The sequence below is a fragment of the Oncorhynchus clarkii genome, chromosome 3, assembly GCF_045791955.1.
Source record: "Oncorhynchus clarkii lewisi isolate Uvic-CL-2024 chromosome 3, UVic_Ocla_1.0, whole genome shotgun sequence".
In the NCBI taxonomy this organism is placed as follows: Eukaryota; Metazoa; Chordata; class Actinopteri; order Salmoniformes; family Salmonidae; genus Oncorhynchus; species Oncorhynchus clarkii.
In genome coordinates this window covers 18,952,808-18,967,653 of record NC_092149.1, presented here as the reverse complement: position 1 = coordinate 18,967,653, position 14,846 = coordinate 18,952,808, and positions in this window count along the sequence as shown.

Sequence of the window (14,846 nt, the reverse complement as noted above, 5' to 3'; positions counted from 1 at the left end):
ATGGGTGTTTTGATAGTGATAGCATCGAAGGGGCAGGCTACACTCAGGAATACAATAAACTGTTTCAGCATTTGTGTTCAGCATATTCTTTGCTTGTAATCTGTTAATCCCTAAATGTTACAACAGACTTCATTGATATTCCTGCATGCATGCACATGGGTGGAGTGAGATTTTTGGATTAGCAGACACTAGTGATGCGCGGGTCAGTAGCAATGCGTGGGTAAATTCAGTGGGCAAGCCAAGCCAGTAAAAAAAGCCATATTACAACCTGTTGTGATAATTGCGTTGTTTGCACTATAACCCAGTAGAGAGAATGAAGCAGACGGCACACGTCAAACATTTGATTTATGACCCTATGTCAGGATGACGTGTGCATGCCCATATTTGGTCATCCTGTCAGGACATCCAGGTGGGAATTTATCACGTGCTTATGCCCATATATGGGCATCCTGTTCCTGTTCTCACGCGTTAGAGGGTGTGCTAATTTATGCATATATTGCATCTATTCCTTTGAAGTTGTCATGATGATTGATGTCTAGGGACCTCTTTGAACTGGGGAGGATGTGTTGGAACATTTCAAAGAGTATGGCCCCCACACCCCCTGTTTTATTGACCTTAGGGCTGTTGTCTATGAAACAGGAATGTCCGGGGGTATTAGGTGTGACAGGCGCATTATAAATAAAGAGAACAAGACATGCGGCCCCAGAACACTAAACAAGATTTAAAAAATAAACATGGATTTTGTGATCAGTGGCAAAGCTGTGATGACTGTAACAACAGAAGCAGGACCACGGCTGAAACATAGAGAAAGGGCCAAGTATAAAGCCACAATATACAATGCACAAAAAAGCGGTTTCTAAGTGTGTATAGAACCCAAATACCGCCCGCAACTGCGCTGAAAGATCGAGTGCTGGTGTCTAATGGACAGCAATGGGGGTATCAGTTTGATTACCTGGCCTGTAGAGTGAAACTCTATACGGTAGCCGAAGGAGAATAATATACCGACCAGACTTTAGGAGTGGACTACGGGGGTATAGCTTGTTCACGGGCTATGAGACCCGTTGGGAAGGTACCCCTGACTTCTCAGGAAGAATATTTCACAGGGTGAAAATACAAAGAAAGAATGGAATGGGCTGCGTGGAGATCAATATCAGCAACGAGGAAACCCGCAAACAAAACATTCGTGATGGTGGCCTGACTGGGGATTTTAGGTTGCGCATGCTTATTCCTTTTAAAAGTTGGGATCTAATGGAATTGGAAATGTTAGAGTTGTTGGACGCTCTTTTTGTACAGAGCAAACAGCGGTAGAGCATTGTTCATGTAAGGAAGTGCATAATATATGCGAGTCCTGAGGATTATGATTCAAAGGGGCCCCAAGAAGGGTCATCCTCAGAAGGTTCAGCCCCCGAAGAAAACTAAGTACGCGGCTGCGTTAACCATACCCAAAGGACTGGTTCAACAATAAAAGGAGTGCCCTAAAACCCTCCAGTTTTTCATTTCCGCATATACCATGGATATTCATACAACATACCAGGACTCCGAAATGTCATGGGGGCCAGACCCTCGCAGCCCAACATTCTACTCTCTCTGGCAAGACCCGCAACACCCCCTACATGTACACAGCCTGAGGATGTGTTTGATGGGGTGGTCAGTACTATTTTTGTGGACACCATCAAGGCCTCTGTAGCCACACTTTTAGACGTGGTGATTGGAGAGTATATACGAGAAAAATGCATCGGTTGTGAGATCAATCACCCCAGCCAGCAGTGGCATCTGTGCCTATACGACCCCCCAAGATACTACTTCTTCAACCATTTTGAGGCGCTGGTGAAAATACTTTGGTCCTGCAGGTTTATACCATTGCTGGTCAGAGCCCTGGAGTCTATGGGTCTTGTGCTGTCTATTCCCAGAGTTTACGGGGTAACCTACATGAACTGAAGGAGGCAATCTACATCCACGAGAAACTCAAAGAAATCCGACACACCCTGGTGGACGACAACAAATACAGGGAAGCTGTGGTGGCTGATGTGATGACTTTCTGGCTCAATAAACCCCAAGAGACCGAGTGACAATTTGTTATTTAGATGTAAAGCAATGGGCAACTATGTGTATACGATGTTATAGAGAATAAATACATTTTATCTTTTGAGAGAACTTACAAATGTTATGCATCAAATTATTGAAAATAAAGTGAGCAATGTAGCGTTCTACACAACCCACAATGCCTGGGCTAATGTAGAGTGTGTGCTGAAAATGGAACAAATCATGAATCATGTACAACATACGGGCGAGAGTCTACAATGGACACAACTGGTATCCCATCTTGTGGATGATTCTAAAGAACTAGAAACAACTTTGTCTAAGATTTTACCTTATTTGTTTGAAACACCATTTAATTGTAACATGTATCATATTTGTTGCTTATATACTTATATAGCGGATGTGTGTGTTTTTTTTAAATTCAGCGACACAAGCCTGTAAATCTAAATCAAATATACAGGGTGTGTCACGTTCTGACCTTAGTTCTTTTGTTATGTTTTTGTTTTAGTATGGTCAGGGCATGATGTGGATGGGTAGTCTATGTTATTTTTTCTATGTTGTGGTTTTGTGTTTGGCCTGGTATGGTTCTCAATCAGAAGCAGGTGTCGTTCGTTGTCTCTGATTGAGAATCATACTTAGGTAGCCTTTTCCCACCTGTGTTGTGGGTGATTATTTTCTGTTCCGTGTTTTGCTTCACTGTTCAGGACTGTTCGTTTGTCATTTTATTGTTTTTGTTCGGTGTTCTTATTAAAACAATATGGACACTTACCACGCTGCGCATTGGTCCTCCTCTTCTTCCACCCACGACGAGCGTTACAGGGTGTTGCATGCTGTGATCGTTGAGAAAACGGGGACATGTATCCTGCAACGAATTCTGAATTTTCTGTATACGTAATGTATGCTTAAAATAAAATAAAATTTCAAAAATGAAATGTTGTCATTATTTGAAAGTTATTGTACCTCAGAGAGGCAAGAAGGATGCCGGAGCAGATGTTGAAAAACATTTACTATAATCCCTCTAACCCCAGGTCTTATGGGGGTAAGGAGCGTTTACAGAGAGCTATAGCCGAAGAAACAGGTAGCCGGTTAAGCGCAGCTAAAGTGAATGAGTGGTTATCAAAGCAGGATGCATATACTCTACATAAACCTGTAAGAAAACAATTTCCAAGAAATAGAGTTTTTTCTTCTCAACCCTTGTCCCAGTTTCAGACGGATCTATGTGACATGCAGGCCCTTGCAAATAAAAATGATGGAAATCGCTACATGCTAACGTTTATAGATATTTTCTCTAAAATAGCATTTGTAAGGGTCTTAAAAAATAAGAGCGGGGCATAGGTGACCCGGTCCTTTGACTCTATCTTGAAGGAAGGAGGAGCCCCCAAGAAAGTGCAGACTGATGGCAGAAAATAATTTTTTAATAATACTTTTCAAAAACTCATGAAGAAGCACAATATAGTACATTTTGCTACAGGCTCTGATTTGAAAGCTTCAGTTGATGAACGCTTTAACAGAACTCTGAAGGAGCGGATGTGGCGATATTTTACAGCTCACAACACGCATAGATATATCGATATAGTTCAAGATTTAGTAAAGGGGTACAACAACAGCTACCATAAGTGTATACGTATGAAACCCTCCGAGGTCCCTTCTGAAAACTCTTTTCAAGTCTTTAAAAATCTGTATGGTTTGTTCCCCCTTCGCCATAAGAAAAAAATAAATGTTAAATTCATTGTGGGGGACTTGGTGCATATATCCAAATTGAGGGGTGTTTTCGCCCAAAAATATGAGCAAGGTTACAGCGATGAGTTGTTGACCGTTACCGAATGTCTGCTGCGCATACCCCCTGTCTACAAATTAAAAGATAATGACGGGGAGCGTATAGAGGCATCTTTTTATGAGAAGGAATTACAGAAGGTACAGTTGGGTAGAGACAAAGTCACGTGGAGGAGATTCTAGATCAAAAGAGAGAAAAGGGTAACAAAAAAATGGGTGGTGGTCAGCTGGAAAAACTGGCCCCAAAAGTTCAACAGTTGTGTATTAGAGCACGATGTGGTGGAGGCATCGGGGGTTAACTTAAACCCTCATGCATGATAAATTCAACATCATTCGTGTGTACACAGGAGTGCATCATGGAACACAGCGGCTTCTACCTGACTCTCCCCAGTAATGCGTCTGCACATATATATCGTAATAATCAGAGTTCGAATTATACAACCAATTTTCCAAAGCCTATTGAGTTTTCAGAGGCCTGGGAAGTAGGTCTCAGCGAGATTACATACCCCCACATGTTGGGGATGGCTCCCAATAAATGGACGTATGTGAAAGATAAATTATTCCCATTCCATGCGGATATACATGCAGGATTTTACAACATATTTGTGTATACCGACATCATATCCTATCAAAGGGTCGGAGACAGCTGTGTGCCCCTCCTGAGAACAGTTCATATACAGGGAAAGGATGGTGATATAGTCACTGTCAACTACGACAAGCCACACTATGTACCTGTAAGCAAGAAATATATTGAAAACATTCTGGTTGAGCTTAAAACGGATCAGAACGAAAACATAGAATTTAGTTATGGTAAAACAATTGTAAAAATCCACTTTAGACCCACCAAAACCTCTCTACATATATAATATTAATATTATCTATTTTTATAAACATAATACAAATCAATTAAAAAGGATTATGGACCACCAACATCTCGACCCTAACCGCTATACATCATAATATGTTGTTCAAGTGGGTAATGGGTTACCCGGCTATTATGGATACCCTACCATGTACGGTTTGGGGATAGGAGGTATATTTCGTAACCTCTTTAGGATGGTTTTACCGTTTATGAAGAGAGGCCTCAGCATAGCCAAACCGCATTTAAAATCAGCGGCTAGAAATATAGTAAGTGAGGTTGTAGCCAATGCTATGACCAGAACGGCGTCACCAGATGTCGAGCGTCAAGAAGGCTCGGGGCTTATGATGTTGTTTTGAAGACCAAAAAAGAGACCTCCGGGTTATAAGGCTTGCCCCTAAAAAGCGGAGGTTATCAGTTAAAAGAAACTCAGTAAGTCAAAGACGGGGTAAAGTGAGGAGGTCTGGACCAATAACGACAAAAGAAAATACTCAGAAGTATTTTCTAAAAGAACAAGCAACATGGCTCTTTTACACCGCATGTCCTCTGAAGCTATAAAGACAGAGCTCGATCTTTTCACGGCCCCCTTAACCCAACATTCAATAGAGAGGTCCAGTTATGTGGAGATAGCCCCACTCTCTGCCATTACAGACAACAGTCCTATAGAATGTTTCATACCAGGCCACGGTGACAACTATCTGGACCTCCACAACACCCTGGTGCATTTACGTCTAAAAGTAACCAAAAGAGATGGTACTAATATTGCAAACGATGCCAAAGTGAATCTCATTAATTACCCAGTGGCCACCATCTTCTCCCAAGTGGATGTGACTTTGGGTGAACACCTAATCAGTCAAATCAGTGCCACATACCCTTATAGGGCCATCATGGAGTGTTTACTCAACTACTCCGGGGCTGTTTAGCAAGGATACTGCAGGAGTCTCTATGGAATCGAGAGACCGGTGCAATACACTCTGACATTTTCTTTCAAGAACATTTACTCTTAAATTCGGTTGATTTAAGACTAAAATTAACCAGGGCCAAGGATGAGTTTTGGCTGATGTCTGCCCAGGACGGGGACTTTAGTTTAAAAGTGTTGGGGGCAACGCTTTTTATTTAAAAAGTGTCTGTATCTCTGGCGTTTTTATTAAAGTGTCTCCGGCAGTTCGTCTGGGTCACTCACAGGCTTTGATAAAAGGAAATGCCCTTTACCCTCTCCAAAGAATTACCATGAAAACATTTAGCATACCTGTGGGCAGTAGAATCTGTAGTCAAGAAAACCTATTTCTAGGCCCTTTTCCACGATACATGGTTATAGGTTTGGTTGATCAAGCCTCTAATACGGGCAGCTTAAATAAAAACCCATTTCATTTTCAACACTTCAATGCAGAGTATGTAACTCTCTGTCAGGACGGATGTCAGGTCCCTGCTAAGGCTTTCCAACCGCAATTTAATAACAACATATCTGTGCGAGAATTTTACAATCTATTCCTGGCTACCGGGAGGCATCTAAAAGATCTCTCTTTACCTATTGACAGAAATGATTTTGCAGAGGGTTACACATTATATGCTTTCAATTTATCACCTGATGATGACACCTCAGGAAATCTTTCGGTGGCGTCCCAAGGTAACCTCAGGCTGGAAATGCATTTCCGTACACCTTTAGCCTGTACCGTTAGCATGATTGTTTATGCATGCTCTGATTCAATCTTGGAAGTGAATACCCGAAGACAGGTCTGAGTGGATTATTATTAAGGATCGTTGAGCAAAGACATGAATACCCAAGAGTTGGAAGGGCTCATGAGCCGACTGATTGGAATACAATTTTGTGGAGTGTTGGCTTGTGATGAATTACCTATTGAGAAATGGCCGGAGTGGCCTGCCATGTTTATTGTCAATACCCATTTTAAACACATGCCGGGTGAACATTGCCTAGATGTGACATTAGAAGAGGAAGGAGGAAGATTTTTTTTTGACCAAAACGTCTCAAAGATATACTACAGCATCAAACAAGTGCAAGATAACCTTTTCACTACATGCGATCACCACGGCTGTGGTCACCCAGAGCCCGGGGAGTTTCTTTTGAAGATGTTATGTCTCTTCATAAGGATGATTTAAGAAGTAATGATAACGTTGTAGCTTGTCTTTTTAGAAAATATCAAAAGTGTTCAAATATGTGTCCTTTAAGACCGTGTAATCAAGGCGTATGCTCACGTCACATGTTTCAAGAATGCCACAAATGTTAAATTGCTTAATTTAAAAAAAAATGTATTGAATTTAATCATAGTCATTCAAAAGTCATTCAAAAGTCTAACCACCCTGAGAGATCGGGATTAGGAAAAGGTCCGGAGACGTTCAGGGGGGTAAATTAGTTATCATCATTCATTTCATAGGGGGGTTGTTGGGGAATCTTTAGGGGTGTTGTATCTTGTTGAAGGTTTTTGTTTTAAAGCTTGAATCTGTTGACAAAGCTTATAGTTGGGTACACCCGAGAGGGGAATGTTGAGGATTGCCAGGGCCTTAAGAAACCGAAGCCACCCGGGAGGTCTTCTGTCATCAGCAACCTTGTGGGCAGCTGTGGTCCTTTTAAGCAAGTCAAGCATATGTGAACCCCTGACAACAGCGCCCTGAAGGATAAACTCTCCTTGGTCATTCCAAGTACCGGTCCCCTTTGAGTCTTTTATCTTGTTTTTAATGTATCTAACATTTTTCCGGTTACGTGCCGGAACATGGGTCAACATGTCCTGCATAACTTTATCTTCAACAGGCATTTGATCTTCAGCCGGTAAGCTCGCAGGTACAGGCATTACAGGGGCTTGGTTCTCGCTAGGCTCGTCATCTTTTAAAGGGTCCGGTAGGGAAAGCGTTAAATGGTTGGTCTCTCTCTCCCCTGGTTTCACCAAGGCCAAATACCTTTGCAATAGGTTTGTGTATTTTTGGACCTTATCATAGGGGTTCAATGATATTTTGGGTTAAAAATATCCTTCATGGCCGTATCTAAATACTTTTCCGCTGTTTGTCTGATATTTTCAAGACCCTGCACTTGTTTTTTAAGTCTATCCAACTCTTGTTGTGGCCCCAGATACATTTTATTGGCCATCACCTTCTGTGTTCAAACCCGACATCTGGCAGCAATAAGGCTGGTGATGAAGGGCACGGCTATACTTAGTAAAGGTAGAAGAAAACCCCCAGACTGTTGTATGCTATGTCTTTTCTTTAGAAGACTGGCCCTTTTATTGGCAACGAGTTTGATCGCGGTCTTTTGTCTCTTTAATTTTTTCAATTGGGTCAGGGTGAGTGGAATGCATCCTTTGAGAAGATTCAAAGCAATCTCACATAGGGATAATATGAGATCTGAAGAACAGTGACCCAAGATGGCATTCCGTTCTTTAGCTGTAGCCCCAACTAGGCTTCTCAAGAGGGGCAGGTTTCTTTTTAAAAGCAGAGACATAGCTGTTACTTTTTAGGAATGTACACAGCCGGCCACTCCCATGGGAACAGACCGGTTCGTAGCCTCAGGTGTTCTGGAGTATTTGATTTTAAATGCACAATTAAATATGAAAATGGTGCTTTCGTAGCGTCCTCATAGCTCTCCATAAAGTAGGATTTCCTTCCTGGGTACATCTGCTGAGCTAGAGTGTTAATTTGTAGTTTGTCTCTAGGGTTTTTGAACAAAACCATGTAATTGGCGTTCAAACTGATGGTGCGGCTATTTTTACCTTGGTGAAAGACATTCTGTACCAAGTAAAACGAGGACAGGTTTCTATGATGAGTATATTGGGTAAAAGCTCGGGCAATTTCGGGATGTTCGCTACCTGCAAATAGCATATCGTCCAAAACCAGCAGATTGTTTTTATGAGGGGGGAGAAGTTCATCATCAGACAGGGATTCAGGTATTCCTATTTTCTTCAAGAATTCATCATACAGAGGTTGATAACACGAATAACACCACACAATATTATCAGGCTTTTGAGATACCACATGTTCAGAATTCTCTAAAATACTTTTTACAAAACAAGTTTTACCACTATTGGAGGGGCCTGTGATTAAGGCTGAAAATGGTAGTTGCAACCGGGGGTCAAAACCTTCTACAGCAGTCATTATATCTTAAGCTTTAAGACACACTGGGGCTTGTAGCATAAGTCAGTAGCCAAAGGGCAATGTGGTCCCGTCAGGTAAAAGCAGTCTCTTGTCATAGACTACCCTGAATCTTTTAGTAAGTGGGGCATTCCTTAGATGGAAGCCCTTTTTATCCCTAACAATTTTTTTGTAGGAGCTCAAAATCTCCAAGTCACTATTCCTGTCGTTTATGAACCCCTTGACCAAGTGTGTGATTGATTCCAAGTTTACACGCGGGGCATTTTCATAGTTTTGAGTCACGTCTTTGGCTTTCAACACCACGTGATTGTATTTAGTCCTAAAAGTATAGCTTTTGGAACCACAGGAGGAACATTCTGTGATATGGTCACTATCTTCGAGTTCACTCGTTAAACCACCCAGATAGTTGCTGAGTGGGGGGTTCCAATCGCCCTGTTTGTTTACATAGACCATAGAGTCTGTGTTGTGGTAAAGAACCCGCCTCTGAAGCTTCTCCATGAGGGTGTACAGTTCAAGTCGGCCACAGGCCGTGGTAAATGCTGCAAGAAACACATTTACATTACCCGGGGGTAGAACCCACTTCTTGTTGCGCCTCCATTGCACCAGGGCAATGTCTTGACTCAAGACTGAAAAATGTGGAATTTCGTATTGGTCCGAAAAAACAAATTCCAAAAATGATTTGGGGTCTTTAATGATCAACGTTGTTAGCATATTGCATCTCTGCGAAAACTCTCTTTGGGGAAAGCTTAAGAACAATTTTGACACATTTCTTTTGGTTTTGTTGACCTCTATTCTGTCAGGGTCAAGAAGTATGCCTTCTCTGTCGTGATAGTCTTGAATGTACTTGTCTTTGCTCTCTTGATCTGTGACCGATGCAGGATAGCCTGAAGCCATTTGCTTGCATCTCAAGAAGGTCTTGATGTACTCCTTAAAAAGAGTGTCTGATTTCCTGGAAAAGTTCCACACTTCAAAGATTTTGACCACACGATACCCCATCTCTAGAACCTTAGAGAATTCAACTGTGACCCATACCCCTGTCACGGCTCTTTCTTGATCTTTGTGATCACATAGGTTTTGCTGGTTGTTGTTTTCACTGCAGGTGTGACAAAGGGGAAAGAAAAGTTTTCCTTGAGGGCCCTTGTAAGGCAACACTGGTATAAACAAACCCCTAGGAGGGTAGACAGTTGCTTTGATCAGACCAAAATAGTGTTGAGGTAAGTCAAAGTCGCGATGAATAATTTCCGAATGCCCCATAGGATAGCATGAGGAACTCATTGCATGAGGATAAAGAGATGTAAAAATCTACATTTCCTATTGTCTTGTCGGGTTGCGCTACATACCGCAATGTCAAAGCATTGGTACGGCCTCCATTCAAGGCCTGTCGTGGTTCCAGGGGTTCTGGTGTGTCATAGCTGGAAAGGAAGGCTTGAACATGAGGATCAGACTTTTTGAGAGTGGCCCATTTGTGCTCCCACAAAACCTCCAATTTTAACCCATAAGTAGCCTGTAAAGAATCCAAATTGTCTTGAAATTCTTGAGACATTTCCCCCAAAGTATTTTGGGTTAGGACCCACATGGCCTGGGGCACAAAGCAAGATTTTCAACCGTGGAAGAAACAACCGTTGTACTCAAACACAGTTTCAACCCCGTCAATCTGTGTGTATCCATCTACACGGTAAGAGCTAAACGCCTTCTCCCCCCGATTCAAAGCATGTTGAATAAAAATGTCTTTATCCTTGGCCAAGTACTCCAACGGAACCACAAGAGTAGGACTTGAACTGGCGTCGGTAGATGTCAGGCGAGGGGATAGCTATAGATGCTGTAGGTAGAAAGTGTGTATGATAGGTTTTCATGCATGCCGATGCAATAGTTGTACAACTCCAGGGGTCAATGCCTGCATCTTTGATTACATCTTCCCTGAATCTGAGGCATCCTTCACAAAGTATAACCACATCATTGTCGCAATATGATTCTCTCTCTTTATGGAAATCAAAGGTGCCATGTCTTACTGTCTCGTACCACGTTATGAATCTCTCACGCTCTTTGGGAGACATTTGATCACACCCGTACATTTCGGGGCTGGGATAAGATCCAATATAATGTAGATACTTCTCAGATGTGAAGAAGTGGGGGAACCAGCCTTTCACAGATTTTCAAAACCCAAGGCCTCTGGCATTTGAGCCAATCTCATGGGTAAGAAGCTTAAACTGTGAATGTATCTCTGGTTGAAGGCGGGGTCTACAAAACACAAGATTTTACTACCTTGAGCTATGATACTGGGTGCCACGCCTTGCTGTATCAAGGGGTTCAGAAGAAGGTAAGAGTCATCGGCTCTAGCATTGTGCGCTATAAACGTGAAGTTTCTGTACTGGGGTTTTCTGTGTTTTAGAAAGAGCAGTGCACAATTGGGTCCCTCTGCCGACCACTTTTCACCCTTGAAAGTCATGGTAGATACAAAAATAGGCAAATGAACCCCCGATTGCTGATTTGTCTCACAATCATAGAACACGTATTTCTCTGAACGTTCATCTTCATCCAAGGGCTGAATATAACACTCGTGTGACCCTTCTTGAACCACTTCAGCATCTCTGCTTTTCAAAGGCCCTTTACAGATTGGACAGTGTATGATTCCACACACATGCGGTTTAGGGCTATCTATTTTAAGGTTGAAATTGCAATGACATTTTGGGCATTTCTTGTTAATGTCACAACTGCTTACAGATTTACAGGCCTTGGGGTGCCATGTTTCAATTTTGTGTTTTTCGTAACAGTAGGCCGAACAACATGTGCGGTGACAATCCTCACAGGGGGTCAGGTTTAAGGGATGCATAGGGCAATTTTCATCCAGACATAATTAACAGTAATAACGGCACGAGTTTATGAGGTAGGCCCTTTTATTGCTTATTATTTCTGATTGCATTAGGCTATCTAGCTTCCTTCTCTGACCCCCACCACCCTGGAGTTGACGTATTATTTGCACTACAAGCTCGAGGGTCCTATCGGCTATGACGGATAAATTTGACTGAACAAGTCGTTCTAGCACGGCGATAAATTGTTCAAGATCTGCTTCGCCATTGGGTAAAATAAGAGATACCGTGTTATGCAGGCTATCTCCATAAATGTACAACTGTAAGACATCACGTGGTTCGCCATAATCTCTTGCCCTATCTAACAGTTCGGTCAGAGTATCCAACATCATTACGTACAACACAGCATAGTCAAGATTCTGATTCACCCATGTGAAATTGAAAACTGTCGAATCTCTGTATTGTTGAATTTATTTCGGTACACAACCCGAACACTTCGATCAATACCGTCTCCTTCCTGATTTATTAGACAATTTTCCAATTCCCCCAAAACATTGTATTGCGTTTCAGACTCTTCTGACATGGGCATTAACGGTTGGTTTTGGGGGGGGGGGGGGGGGGGATGCCCGAAGATGTCGGGCTCTCTTTCATCTGATTAATTAGGGATATGAGGGCTTCGGGAATCTGTGATAACAGGTTTTCATCAGGCATCCCTGACTCTTTCATACGCTTAATAATTTCTAGGAGTTTGGCTGGAATCTGTGATAATATGCTTTCATCTATCGGTATTATGTCTGTTACCCCCGCCTCATTCATATGATTAATAATTTCTATGAGTTCTGGCGGTATCTGTGATAAGAGGCTTTCAACTGTCTCAACTAGGTCTGTTGGCTCTGCCATTTGGATAATTAATGATGTGCGTTCTTGGGTTATTCTGGAAGGATCCGTGTTAAATAAATGATTTTAGCGCCTGTATTTGCGTTTTTTAATCGGATTGCTGTTTAACATACGTGGAATTGTTCTATGCCAGAATGATAGATCCTCTCTGTAATGTCGCTCAAGTAAAACCCCCATTTGTTTGTGTAGCAAAACCTTCCAGGATTTTAGAGCCATGGAAAAGGCTGTGAAAAACTTAGCTTGTTCTATTTCAGATCCGGATGTTGCCACCAAAGAATTGGCGGAATCAAGAAGGTTGGCCGCATCCCATAATAGCCGGTCATCTGCCTCTGAAATGTCATTTAAAACGGTGAAATCTTCCGTTTTGGTTATTTCATTGGGAATGTTCGGTGAGCCGGAATCCTCCGCGTGCTCTAGATGTGTGTGGTCTTCTGTGCCGTTATACGAAATAATACATACAAAATAGGTTATTAAATATAAAAATATGTTAGATACATAAAATATCAAATACATTTCAGGTATAATACTAAATACTAACAATACATCATTAAAATACCTTGGCTTTTTTGGCGAGGGCTGTTCTGACAAATCGCGGGGGGAGGGGCATGACTTTTTTCATCCACCGTTCCTGATTCTGCAGGGCCGGTCTCGTTGGAGCCAGAAAAAGCATTATTTGTCCTTGTTTTTGTCATGCGTAGGTGTAATAGGTGGCAGGGAAGTCAGGCGCAGGAGAGTCAAATGGAGTGTAAAATGGAGTCTTTTAATAAAGTCCACGGAGTATGCTCCATAACACTAAATGTACATAAACATGGGTACGAGGACCCGACGCACACCTATACAACAATCACACTACACTGACAAATAAAACAATCTCTGACAAAGACATGAGGGTAAACAGAGGGTTAAATACACAACAGGTAATGAATGGGATTGAAAACAGGTGTATGGGAAGACAAGACAAAACCAATAGAAAATGAAAAAAAGGATCAATGATGGCTAGAAGACCGGTGACGTCGAACGCCGAGCACCGCCCGAACAAGGAGAGGCAACGACTTCGGCAGAAGTCGTGACAGTACCCCCCCCCCTGACGCGCGGCTCCAGCTGCGCGTCGACACCGGCCTCGGGGACGACCCGGAAGGCGAGGTGCAGGGCGATCCGGATGGAGACGGTGGAATTCTGATAACATGGAAGGATCTAACACGTCCTCCACCGGAACCCAGCATCTCTCCTCCGGCCCGTACCCCTCCCAGTCCACGAGGTACTGAAGGCCCCTCGCCCGACGTCTCGAATCCAAAATGGATCGAACAGAGTACGCCGGAACCCCCTCGATGTCTAGAGGAGGCGGAGGAACATTACGCACTTCAGCCTCCTGGAGCGGGCCAGCCACCATCGGCCTGAGGAGAGACACATGGAACGAGGGGTTAATACGGTAATGAGTGGGTAGTTGTAACCTATAACATACCTCGTTCACTCTCCTCAGGACTTTAAACGGCCCCACAAACCGCGGACCCAGCTTCCGGCAGAGAAGGCGAAGGGGCAGGTTTCGGGTCGAGAGCCAGACCCTGTCCCCTGGTGCGAACACTGGGGCCTCACTGCGGCGACGGTCTGCGCCAATTTTCTGGCGCCTTATGGCACGCTGAAGGTGGACGTGGGCTGCCTCCCAGGTCTCCTCAGCGTGCCGAAACCAATTGTCCACCGCAGGGGCCTCGGTCTGGCTCTGATGCCAAGGAGCCAGAACCGGCTGATACCCTAATACACATTGAAAGGGAGTAAGGTTAGTGGAGGAGTGACGTAGCGAGTTCTGAGCCATCTCTGCCCAGGGCACGAACTTCGCCCACTCCCCCGGCCGATCCTGGCAATAAGACCGCAGAAACCTACCCACATCCTGGTTAACTCTCGCCACCTGCCCATTACTCTCGGGGTGAAAACCTGAGGTAAGACTAACCGAGATCCCCAGACGCTCCATGAACGCCTTCCAGACCCTTGATGTGAACTGGGGACCCCGATCAGACACTATATCCTCAGGCACCCCATAGTGCCAGAAAACGTGTGTAAACAGGGCCTCTGCAGTTTGTAAGGCCGTAGGGAGACCGGGCAAAGGGAGGAGACGACAGGACTTAGAAAACCGATCCACAACGACCAGGATCGTGGTGTAACCCTGTAAAGGTGGAAGATCGGTCAAAAAATCCACCGACAGGTGTGACCACGGCCGTTGAGGAACGGGTAGAGGTTGTAGCTTACCTCTGGGCAGGTGTCTAGGAGCCTTGCACTGGGCGCACACCGAGCAGGAAGAAACATAAATCCTCACGTCCTTAGCTAAAGTGGGCCACCAGTATCTCCCGTCAAGACAGCGCATCGTCCGACCTATCCCA